The sequence below is a fragment of the Macrotis lagotis genome, chromosome 5 (genome assembly GCF_037893015.1).
Source record: "Macrotis lagotis isolate mMagLag1 chromosome 5, bilby.v1.9.chrom.fasta, whole genome shotgun sequence".
Lineage (NCBI taxonomy): Eukaryota > Metazoa > Chordata > Mammalia > Peramelemorphia > Peramelidae > Macrotis > Macrotis lagotis.
In genome coordinates this window covers 83,376,209-83,389,664 of record NC_133662.1, presented here as the reverse complement: position 1 = coordinate 83,389,664, position 13,456 = coordinate 83,376,209, and the positions used below count along the sequence as shown (strand labels likewise).

The window sequence follows — 13,456 nt, the reverse complement described above, 5'->3', positions numbered from 1 at the left end:
TGTCTGTAAATGCCTGTTCAACTGTCATAGTTCCTTGGATAACATTTATTTTAGCACTAATATTTTGCATTAAAGCAACTCTTCACAACCCAGATGCTTGCTACCTTTACAGTCTTCTTACTCATTCATTACTCCTTTCCATGTACTCTGAGGTCTAGCCATGCTTGACCTTCTTTATCCAGCTCTCACCCTACCTTTGTGCTGGTAGACCCTAATGCTAAGTAGAGCAGTGGATAGCACTGACCTTGGAGGCAGGAGGATGGAAATTTGATTCCAGCCTGAGTAAGACACTTGACACTAGTTGGATGATTTTGGGCAAGTCATTTAACCCTGATTGCCTCGCATCCAGGGCCATCTCCAGTCGTCTTGTTTAATGGATGCGACCCAGATTGCTCTGGAGGAGAAAGTGAGACTGATTACTTAGCACAGCATCCCTTCACTCAAATCTAATTCGTGTGCTTGGCATAACCTCCCCTGATATGGTCTTCTATGAGAGTGAAGGATGAACATCATCTTCTTGTCTCTAAACTCTTGGAACCCTGGTTTCTTCAAGCTTCAGTTTGCACCTTCTTCAGGAGACCTCTTGGTCTCCCACCCCCAGCTGCTAGTTCCCTTGTTCTGATATATAGAAAAAAATCCTGTGTATATCTATAGATGCACTTGTCATCTTCATTGATATGTCCCCTCCATTGAGCTAAGGAGGAGCTATTTTGCTTTGTACTTCCATATTATAGCACACCTAATGCTGAATAGATGCGTAATAAATGTTTGTTGATTGATTGGTTAGTTGATTACTTTGCTGTCATCTCATCCCATAAATACTGGATTTGGAGTTTGAAGACCTGGGTTTGAATCCCAGCCCTGTCACCTACTAACTATGATCATTGCCTCTTTACCTCTCTCAACCTCAGTTTCTCTGTCTGTAAAATGAAGTGGGTGATTTATTCACTTCTTTCCAACTCTAACTCTTCTTAGCAGCCAACACCTTGGAATTGCTCTCTTAGAGATCATTAATAAGTACACTAACCCTGAGACAGGCTAAATGGGACAGGACATAGGTGGAAGGGAGGATGTCTGCCAAGACCCCATAGAAGCACTACTAGTGGGTAGGGTCTCTCCCTGTTTATTGACATCAAGTGTAAACTACACCAATAGGGACATTTTCATCATTCTCTCCAAGCTCAAACTAGTGACAGCAATATCACACTTAATTTTGGCATATGGAAACTGTATCGAGATTAAATCTGCAGAAGAAAGGAAAACATTTATTTTAATGGCAGATGTGCCACTACTGCAGCATGTGGCTTCTCAAAAGGATTTGTTTTAGATGCATGATGTCGAAAAATCCCATTTACAAAGCTGTCTGATTGAAAACTGGTGCCTGTAATGCAGAGCTGCCCTTTCTACTCTATGGACCCTGTGGAAATTTCAGAGAGAAGGATAAAGAATGAGGTTTGATACAGGAATTGAAATGGAAAAGGGCAAAGAGGAAAATGATAGGCAGACATTGGCAATTCTTTCTGGTTCTCTTTAGGGATGGATTTTAACTAAAAGTTAATTTCTTTCAACTTGTATCTATATTCAGAGCTTAGTAGCCATTTGATATTTTTAACCAAGATCTGCATTGTCCTCCTGTTCCAGATCCAGAAAGGTTGGCAAGTCTTCAGACAAAATCTGCTAGAGAAAGTTGCATTTAGAACATGGGGCATTTGGTTTTTATAGCACATGATTTTTATTAATGAACTGTCTGATCAAGCATTTTTGAGACTTTTCCTGGCATTTTATTTTAGTTTCAGCACATTATTCATATATGTGTAGAAATAGTTACATTGCCAATCCTTCAGAAATAATTTTGCCTGTCTGGCAATATTGTAGAAATTATCTTTGCCTTCAAGTAGACTTTGCATGTTATATTCTCAATATTAAATGTAAGGCAACTTTACACAAAATTCTCAATAAGCCGGGACAAGTTCAAATATATATGACATGTTTCATCTCTTATTCTAGTTTTATGATGCCTTTAGCCTATTCAACATTTACTTACATAACTTGAAAGCTTTCTTTGTCATTTCCCCCTGAAAATACAATTTTAGGCAGGATTTCATTTCCATTTCACTTATTCTTTCATTCATGGAGCAAACATCTTTTGAGCACCTACTATAAACAAGGCATTATGTTAGGCATTGGATGGGATTTGAATAAATGAATCAACAAGCGTTTATTAAGTTCCTACTATAGACCAGTACAAAGAATGAAGTCATACCTTAATGGAAGGATTTTACTTTAAAAGATAAATAAGACAGTCCCTGTCATCAAGAAAAAGTAGAAGTTTGATGATTTATTTTTCAAAGTAAAAAAGAAAAGATTCCTGTCGCTTTGAAGTGAGAAACATAATAACCTGTCTATCTGAATAAGTTCATGATGTATCAATATGTTGAGATTGAGGCAAAAAATTGTTTCTTAAAAGCAATAGGAGTTTGTTCATTAAAAAAACACATTATTTGACCCATTATTTTCTGGTAGGTTTTTGAGGGGGTTTACATTTTCCTACAAAATTTTGTGTTTGACCAAGGTTTTGAATGTTAACTGTTCTTTGGTTGATTCCTTTAATACAGAGATTAGATGTATATTGAGTTTTACTTTGTTGCAGTTTTGTTGTTTATATAAAATTTGAGGTTTTTTTCTTTCTAAGTTTCCTGTTCATATATATTTATAAACATTGGCATTGAAATACTATTTTTTAATTTGTGGAGCTCTGTAAGGAAACAAATAATTGAGGCATAAGTTTGCAAAGTTCATTGCATTTGTATAAATATGAATCTATTACTGTGTTTTTTTGTTCCTTATTTTCAACATGTTTAGAACATTATGTCTGCAGCAGAAAATTGATCACGATAACAAAAGATGGAAATTGTCAGTAATTGGAGGGACTTCAGGAAGATGTATATACCAATACAATGGTGATGGAGCTATATGTTGATTCAGCCTTTAATATTGCATTTTGGAATTATACTTTTAAAAAGTGATTAAAATGCCAATGTTCTTTTACTCAGAGATCCTACTACTATGTATATACCCTAAGTATACAAGGAAATGAAAGATACTCTATCAACTAATTAACTAGGATTTATCTCCTAAGTGTTTGCTAGGTATTTACTTATATGTATATATGTACATGTGTGTGTATGTGTGTGTGTGTATATATATACATATTTAGAAAGAAATACATATATCTGTATATAAAATGCATTCAGAATAAATGCATGATTACTTTTGAGTTGCATCAGCAATTGGGGATATATACCAAAATAATCTGAGCAGTACTTTTGAGTAGGAAAGAACTGAAACAAATTGATATCCATTTATTGGAGAATCACTAAACAGTTGTGATACATAAATATAATGGAATATTACTTATAAGAAATGATAGTATTAAGAATTTGGAAAAGGGAGAGAAGACTTGTATGAATTGAGATTGAGTAAATACACAGAATTAGGAAAATAAGATAACACAATGTCTATATAATATAAATACAAAACCACAAATGAATATTGCTTCATATTGTTCCAGAGAAAATTTAAGGAAAATACATCTATTTCTGTGCCTTTTTTTGAAGATATAGGGCGCTATGGGGATAGAATATTGCCTATAGTGACAGACATGATATGTATGTTGATTGACTTGACTGAATTTTTTTTCTCTTTTAAAAAAGTATATTACAAGGGATGAAAACAAAAGATTATGAATATAAAAACTGAATGTTCACAGTAAGGCTATCTTGTAAAATGGAAATAGAAAGAGAAACTGTTTTATGAACTTTATATAACTTAACGAAAGTGTGTAGATGTCCTTTAAAAGAATAACTATTGAATAGTTTTTACAAGATTTTTAAGTATTATATTTGAATATTCCTACTTTAAAGTAGAATGCTAGTCCTTCATAAGTACATATTTAAATGTGTAAGGTGAATTTTCAGCTTTGATATACACAAACATATGTATATTTGTGTGTATATATGCATGTGTGTGTGTATATGTGTGTGCATATATATGTATACTGTATGTGGTTGACTTTGATTTTGGGTTGGGATCTTTTCATGCTAGGCAGTCAGGTGGTACAGTGGACTTCAGCTCAGGAAGTCCTGAGTTCCAATCCTGCCTCTATACTTAATAGGTAGGTAACCCTGGGCAAGTCTCAGTCTCATTTATTTCATCTGAAAAATGGGAATAATAATAATAGCAGCTACATCATAGGGGTTTTGTAAGGAATAATGAGATTAACAGGTCTAATAAATGCTTTGCAAACATCAAGTTACCATATAAATACCAACTATTTTAAATAGACCACAATCCAAAAAAATTTCTTAGATTCTTTCTGGGTTGGAGTAATTTATAAAAGAACTAAGAGAAAAAAATGGTATTTTTGTTACTTCTCCCAAGTTTTTCTTCAGATCTGATCAATTATCTTATATTCATTGTCATCCACAGTCTGATCTCATAAAGCCATATCACTCTTTTCTGCAATCAAGCAAATCTGAATCATTCTTCACTCTTCAATGATGCTTTTCTGCCTTGAAGACTTTTGTTCATATTATTCTTTCTTCTTGAAATAAAACAACTCCCCTGCACTTATCCCCTTCCCCATATACTTTTCAACCATCAAAATCCTACTTGAGTCCCCAAGTCTTATCTTATCTCTTTCTCCAATATAGTAAAATGCCTTCCCTCATTGGTAAACTATGTCTGATCACCAGCACATACTGAATCTCCTCCATGCATTCTTGTCCTTTTTAATTCTTCTCTTTCTGCTTCCCCAAATCCTCCAGAAAATTGCAAAGTTGCTATTCAGTGTGATAGAACCTTTACTCTTGGTCTTTAATATTTTCTAGATAGAAGTGTAGCACTTGAGCTGTCTTATTATCCTTTCCTCTCATATGTTCATCCTTTTCTGGATTTTAAATATCTTTTGTACCATTTCTATGAAAGTCATTTTGATGGTTTTGGGCTGCTCCCACTTAAAATCACCATGTTCTATTGGCCTTTGGGTCAGTCACTCTGAGTCTAAGGATATATTAATATTTGTTATTTGCAAGCATATAGCATCACCAAAGAAAATATTATATGGTTGGAAGTATTTTGCTGTTTTTCAGATGTTTTCTATCATACTTTTCCCCTATTCTATTCTAGACCTGTTTCCTTGTCATTCTTATACACACACAAACACACTCACTCACACTCACACACTATACTGATAAAGTAACGCAATGGGCTGCCATATGACTGCATGCCAAAATCATTTGTTATTTTTCCTGTGTGGATTCTTTATTCATTGGAAATGATTGCTACTTCTGCACTCATATAACATTTTGATTATATCAGTCAGGTGACACATAGCTTTGTATTATAGTTATTTGTAACTATCTTATCTCCCTTACTGGATTATAAACTTAACTATATATTACACAACTTCATATATCACACAGTGCCTAGCAGATAGTAGGTCATTAATAATTTCTTGGATAAATGAATGAATGAATGAATGAATGAAACAATATAAGATGGCATTAATAGGCAAAAAGAAGTCTAGCCTTTGAAATAATTACTATTTAACCATAAATCAATGGAAATTAGACTGAAATACCTTAAAGATAACACATGATAGAATGACACAATGGTCCATAGTGATTTCTTGAATCACAAATGACCAATACTATTGCATATTTTTTATAAACTTGAGGCCTATTTAGGAAATGAGTTATATCATTTATGAGAGACCAACAAAGGGATGTCTTGGAGCTTTCTTATTTTTTGTTTTACTTCTAATGTTCTTGTGCTTTATCTACATGAAAATAGGACAAAGAGTTTGCAGAGTTTACCCATCTTTAAAGTGGAGATGAGAAAAAGTAGTGAAATGAGAGTATAATATTTTGGCATTTCATACCTATTTTAGAGGATTTCTATGGACAGATTATGATTAGGATTGGGGAAGCAGAGATATTAATTTCTTCTAAGAATATTAGTAAGATGTGAAATATGTAAGTAGAAATCATTGATTAACAGTTCCATAATAAAAATACTGTAGAGCAAAATGGAAATCATCCTTGTTTTAATTGTTTTTAATACCTTAAATTGAAAAAAAATAATAAGGATGAAAAGTAGAGTTCCATTGATCTAATTAACATACCTTTTAATTATTTACTGGATAATGATTCCTTAGATAGGGGTAGCTAGGTGGCGCAGTGGATAGAGTACCAGCCCTGGAGTCAGGAGGATCTGAGTTGAAATGTGACCTCAGACACTTAATAATTGCTTAGCTGTGTGACCTTGGGCAAGTCACTCTTAACCCCATTGCCTTAAACAAACAAATAAATAAATAAATAAATAAATTCTAAGATAGAATTGTTCTGTAGAATAAAGGCCCAAAAAGCACTTGTCTGACTAGCACTATCTGAACATATGAAAATAGATGTTCCACCTCTTCTAAGTCCTTTCTGTATTCTTTAAAACAAACTTGCTTCAAATATGACTCTTCAAAAATGGGTGACTCTTCAGTGAAAACTTATGTACAATCACCTTGCCAGTTACTCTGGGTACTCTGCTATTGGTTGATTGCTTTTTCATTACCAGTAATGACCTATGGGTTGTTTAATCAGGATTCCCATTAGCCAACCAGCCAACTTTAAATATTTTACTAGTGTTTTTAAGTCAATTTTGCTTCTCCATTTTGGGAATTACTTTCAAATAATTGAGACAAACTCTTGTCTAGATAGCCCTGTTTTCTTTTTATGGTTTTTTTTTTTTTTGCAATGTTGATATTTACCCAACTGAAATCTCTTTAATTGTCTTCACTTCCAGGCTCATGATTGATTTCCACATTTTTCCTGGTAACATTTTGCCATTTCAGCCTGATTTTCTTGCCGAGTAATTCATTTTTTTTAGTTAAATAAACATTCAGTTCTATTAAAGCATTTGCAATTTGTCAACTTAATTTAAAAAACTTTGTCTACCTTTTAGAGCTTATTACAAAACTCTACAGTTTAACCCCTTTAAAGGAATATAGATGTTTGAAAATGTTTATTTTGATAGGGACTATGAACAGCAAGACAAAAATGAAGATATATTGCATAACTGTGTACAAAAGGTACTTTGGAACAAGAATTCTTTGTGTTAAAAAGCAGCTTGTGCAATAACAGCATTTTAAAGTGATTTGGCAGTGATGTCTTTGTTTCTGTGTATCTTTTCTTTTTTATTGCGCAGTTTCTTCATCAAGAATATTATCAGTCACATTACCAATATCTTATCTAATATATATTTGATATGACATCTGCTATATTTTTGAGATTTTAATAATTATATAAAAATACTTTTATGTATTTAATTATCCAAGATTATGCTTTTGTACATTCACCAGAGCAGAAAGATACCTAATCTCAGAGTTAGCCTTAGCACTTAGAAAATATAATTAAACTTCTTCTTTTTGTTAAAAATATTAGGGACATCCAAAGTGAGCTCCCTTAGTTTCCCTCCTTGATTCTTTTAAGCTAGTATCATCACCTTTTTTTTATCCTTCCCCCTGGCAGGGGAAAGAGAAAGGAAGGCAACAAGCATACAGAACCTACTATAGTTCAAATAATGGCATAGAGTAATTTTTTTTTACTACTTTATTTGCTCTTCACAGCAACTTTGCAACTATAGGTGCTGTTATCCTCATTTTACAGCTGGGGGTAAAGGCAAACAGAGATTAAGTGACTTGCTTAAAGTCCCACACCTATTTAAATAGGGTCTGAATCAGATTTTGAATACAGAACTTCCTGAGACCAGATCTAGTCTCTATTCACGATACTGCCCAGCTGCCCAGATCCTAGAAGAGAAAGTATTCTCAATCTGCCTTATGGCTAATCCCTTTATCTATTCCATTTCCCTCTACTGTTGCTCTTATATGAGTTCAGTCTATGACTCTGGCTCCTTCTCATCTCTCTCTACAGCCATATTTGGATAGGCCAGTCCTAACAAAGCCCATTGAATTGTATGCAAAAAAAAAATTCCAAATCCATCATCTGTGTTTCTGTCTCATACCACTTTCCTCCTTCTCTTTTGCTGCTTATTAGAGTCAGTCATGGCACCCCAGAAAGAGTGGTGGATTTGGAGTGGTGTGCCTTTAAACAAGTTCCCAATACTCAGTAGAATCATAGGATTACAGATATCAAGGACTTCAGAGGCCATCCACTCTATCATTTTACAGATGAGAAAATTGAAGCAATAGTGAAAATGAGGTTACTAATAAAATCACTTTGAATGCTTTGAAGTTATACGCATAGATGCTGAGGATTGAATATATATATATTCAATCTGTGTTCATATATATACATGTATATATGTTTCTGTATAATTAATATATATATACATACATATACACAAAGTATATATTGAGTAACAACCAAATAAATTAGACAGATAGGTACTATCAAAAACTGGAGAAATTAAGAAAGGTTTCATGTAGGAAATAAGCACCTGAGCTATACTTTAAAGGAAGTAATGGGTTGGTTAGAGAGGAGAGGAGAGAGACTATTCCAAACTCGGGAATAAGCCTGTGTAAAGGCATGGTGCTGGAAGATGGGATGTTGTAGAGTAGAGGAAATAGCAATTCCCATTTTGCTGGGAATATAATTGATATGTGTAGTAAGGTATGATCAGCCTAGAAATGTGTCAGAGGAGTTGGTATTTTATCTTCAAGGAAGGGAAACACAGAAAGTTTTTGAACATTGAATTAATGTGGTCTGAGGCTACTCATAAGAGACTTCCTGGAAATTTATTTGATAATCAGCTTGGTACTGATATTTTTCCTCAAAGGTTTTTTTTTTTCAAATATTTTTCCACTTCTGTTTTGTCAAAGGTTCATTTCTTGAGTTAGAATCAAATTAAGTGTTCATTTCAACATATATTTTTCATATAGCTATAATGTACTTTACTGTATCAGTTTCCTTTGCGAAGGAATCCTGAAGAAATGTATTGTTATGTGACCCCTTTTTTTTTTTAACTTTTTTGCAAGGCAATGGGGTTAAGTGGCTTGCCCAAGGCCACACAGCTAGGTAATTATTAAGTGTCTGAGGCTGGACTTGAACTCAGGTACTCCTGACTTCAGGGCTGGTGCTCTATCCACTGTGCCATGTAGCTGCCCCATGACCCCTACTTTCAAGGAACCTACAGTCTTAACTTGGGAAAATATTAAATGGTATACAGGGCAATATATTGAAGCTCAGAAGTGTGGTACAGCTAATAAATGTTACACATTTATACTTTATTCTTGCCATCTTTAATATTAAAGACTAGAGAACAAAAAATCTGGGTAACAAAACTTCTAGACAACTATTACAAACTTTTTATGGGATATTTGTTTCTTTTTTGACTTCTGATACAGCACAGTCTCTTGGCTTTTCTTCTCTGACTCATTCACATAGTCCTTATCTATTTCTTTTAATTTTTTAAGCTTCCCTGGAGTTCTATGCTTTACTCTTTTTATTTTTGTTTATCTCATGACTTCAACTATATGAGTTTTATGATGTCTCTCATTTTTTTCCTGAGCCTTCCTGTTTTCCTTTTGGACCTTAGAAATTGCTTATCAATTCTTGTACCTCATTAATGGATTTTTCATGCAATATTGTATATGATTGCTTTCTGTCTTTGTTTCTTGTGATCAGAGTATAATGTAAGCTCCCTTCTTATGATCAGGATATAATGTAAGAGATTATGTACTTTTTTTTTTTTAGGTTTTTGTAAGGCAAATGGGGTTAAGTGGCTTGCCCAAGGCCACACAGCTAGGTGACTATGTACTTTTTTAATTTTGTTTTTCCAACTTTGCATCTTCTCTTGCATAAGTTCTAAACCCTGGAATTAAACTGAATTAAAAACTTTTAACCATTGAAGCTGATGAAAAAAATTATTTATTTAACTCCAGGCCTATGTAAATGGAGATCAAGACAGCACTTTGTTCTTTTAAAGAGAATTGTGGGATCTCAGCATGGGAAGCAGTCTTTTCATTTAGGTCAGCCTCCTACCCAGTGCAGGGAAAACCTCCCTGTCAGGTGTCCATCTGGTTTCTGCTTGAAGAGTTTCAGTGACAGGGAGCTCACTACTTCTTAAGGCCTCCTTATTTCATTTTTGAATACTTCTAATGTTAGAACATCTTTTCTTTATATCCAGTCTAAATCTCTCTCCTTGCTGTCTTTCAGCCCTTTGGAAACATACTCTCTCTTCTTGAAGATAGCTATCATACTTACCCTGAGTCTTCTGTCTCCCATATTAAACATTCTTAGTTTCTTAAATTATATTTGATTAATTATTAAATTAAAATCATTTCTTAAATTCAGTCATAACAGTGATCCTTTTCCAACCAGATACTCTAAAGTTTGTCAGTATTCCTCTGAAAATGGAAAGAGCAGACCCAAAGGTAATATTCCATATTTGGTCTATTCACTCAAGTTTGGTTTTTGTTTTTATCATGATGCTTCTAATCTTCTATTAATGCATTCTAAACTTTTGTGGCTGCAGCTTTACTTACACTATTGCTTTACAATAAGTCTGTAAGTGTTTGAAAATCTTGGATTCTTCAAGTGAACCAACTCTTTTAATTCTTGTGCTGATAACAAAATTTTTAAACCTATGTCCAGGGCCTAATACTAATCCCGTAAGCCCTAAAATTTGTGACTGTGAGTTTATAGTTGACTATAACAAATTTTATGTCAGATTTTTTCCAGTCTGTCAATTGGTTGAAATCCTTAAAAATCAATAATTAGCATTTTATATAATACTTTATAAAATACTTTATACATTGTATCTTATTTGATACGTATAATTCTCTAAGATAGGTACTATTATTATCCCTGTTTTACAGATTAGCAAAGCAGAGCAGAGATTAAAATGACTTGCCTAGGGTTTCACATCTAGTAAGTGTCTGAGGCAGAATTTGAATTCAGACTTTCCTGATTTAAGGTTCTGCTTTCTTCATCCATTATGCAGTTTATACATCCAAACAATTTATGCATCCTGATTTTTAATTCATGGATTTGGAACTGGTCATTGGAAGTAGTCTTTGACTCTATTCAGGAAGATATTGATATTCCCATTGTAACACACTATCTCTCTCTAAAAGCATAACCTCTGTCATAAATATTCATACAAGAAAGCAAAATGTATGCTCAATGACTTTATCCCACTTAATGAACACTTTTGGCAAATCAATTTTCCTAACTTTTAAAGAGTAGGCTTTCTTTTGTTCTCTCTCCCTCTCCCTCAAAACAACCATGCAGTTAAAATGCTAGCAATTATTGCAGAAGCCCATATCTGGTGGATGTCCTATGTGATTTATTGTACCAAGAAGAAATTGGCATCTTCATTAGATACCTTTATCCCAGTCCAGGTGCTTTCTACTGAGTTAGGGAGACAGAGTTCACCCTAGCACAAAAGCCACCAAAGAAGCATTTGATTTTTAAGGGGAAAACATTTTCCTTTTTTATATGACTAGCAAATACTGTTGATTAAGAAGAGTCAGGCAGGTGCTGGGTATGTGCTAAAATATTTAATGGCTTTTAGAATTCTGGGTGGCTATTTTTAAATGTTTCTGTATTATTCTCAGCCAAGCTTCTGGATGAAAAGTACTAAGAGCTAAAAATATTTACAGTTGCAGTAATGTCTTTGTTTCAGAAGAAACTAAACCATCTATTTTTTATAAAATTCATTTTTAGAAATATAATATTATTACTCAGAAAGTGGCAGTTCAAAGCAGTTTATAGTTTAATTTTTAGGAGGAATATAGTCAAGGGCCAATAAGCAGATTAGACTGAAAAAGCCTAATTGAGGTTCAGCTTCTTTAAAAGAGAAATAAAGAGTAAAAGAAGGACAGTGACATGGGGCAGTAAAAGGGAACATAATCTTTTTTTTACTTATTAATATTAGAATCTTTTATTGTAGATATTATAGAATTAACCATCATCAAAGCATTTTATTTACAATGCACATATATTTTGTATTTGTCAGTAAGTCAAGTATTTGATTTCATGGGTTTTATAGCTTGTCTATAAACTTAGATTTATAACTTAATAAATAAATCTTTGAAATTTCCCCAAGATCTAGAGTTTTTTTTAAAAAACCTTTATATTGGACTTAATCTATAATACTGTAGGATCTAGTTTTGGAAGGTACCATAGAGACTGTCTAGTTCCATTTTTCCCCTTTGTCACCCCATTTTATAGGTAAAGCCCATAGGAGTTAATTGATGTTACCCAAAGTAATGAATGCCACAGCTGGAATTTGAAACCAAATTCTCCGACTAGAAATCCATTACCCTTTCCATCATACCATGCTGCTTCTCATATGTTAGGGAGATACTTTGATATTCTGAAACTTGATGAACACTATTTGGACTCACATTGACCTGTTGGGGTATTTATAAATTTTGATTCTATCACTTAGTGGATTGATATTTGTGTCATTTGCATTTTGCTTATTTTACTTTTTAAATCTTCATTCCAGTCATTGCTGAAAATGTTGAAAGGCACAGAGCTGTCTGTATTTCATCATATTAGAGACCTCCCTAGGTTGATGTTACTCTATGAATAAGGGCTTTGAATTTTTGGACTGTGACTTGGGGTTTTTTTTTAAATAATCATCTGGAATATACATTTTATGCAAACAAAGAGCCTAGAAATGGCACCAGGAACAAAGGCTAAGAGATTGACAAGAGCTTGGCAGTGGAAGAAAGATATCATCCAAAAGGAGCTTGTTGGGGCAGCCAGGTGGCGCAGTGGATAGAACACTGATCCTTGGGGCCAGGAGTACCTGAGTTTAAAACCAACGTTAGACACTTAATAATTACCTAGCTGTGTGGCCTTGGGCAAGCCACTTAACCCCATTGCCTTGCAAAAACCTAAAAAGACCCAAAAAAACCCACCAAAAAACAAAAACAAAAGGAGCTTGCTATCAAAACTCCTTCTCTGGCTCCAGAGTTATGTATCAGTCCAGTGGAAACGGAGCCATCTCAGTGTGACCAATTCAGACTGAAAACATATTTGGAACACCAATAAAAAAAAAAAAACTTTTTGTAATAAGAGCTCATATTTATATTGTTTTAAGATTGAAAAATATTTGACTGATTCTCTTTCTGGTCCTCATCATAGTCTTATGAGTAGATACTGTTATTCCTATTTTGCAAGATGAAGAAATCAAAGCTCAGAAAGATTATAAAATTAACTAAGATCACACAGCTAGCAATTGTCAGAGGCAAGATCTGAACATGTCTTTTTGACTCTGTCCCTCTTTCATTCTTATTGTGTGTGTGTGTGTGTATGTGTATACACATGTCACACACAGACATTTGTGGGAATATGCACATTTATTTATCTCCTTGGTACTATCTTTAGGTTGTTGTTTAAAATTAACTGCACCACTTTTTAGAGAAGTT

General features: G+C 33.7%; 1 protein-coding gene across 5 annotated transcripts in view; it reads left to right on the top strand.

The window, feature by feature from the left end:
* Positions 1-13,456, top strand: part of BACH2 (BTB domain and CNC homolog 2) — a 408,794-nt gene that overhangs the window by 32,061 nt on the left and 363,277 nt on the right. For 3 of the 5 annotated variants that reach the window (XM_074187167.1, XM_074187168.1, XM_074187166.1), the window contains one exon: positions 1-13,456. This exon is cut by the window's left edge; it is cut by the window's right edge. The exons of the other annotated variants lie outside the window; for them this stretch is intronic. The gene's annotated coding sequence lies outside the window, so the exon portion shown is untranslated. 5 annotated transcript variants of the gene reach the window in all.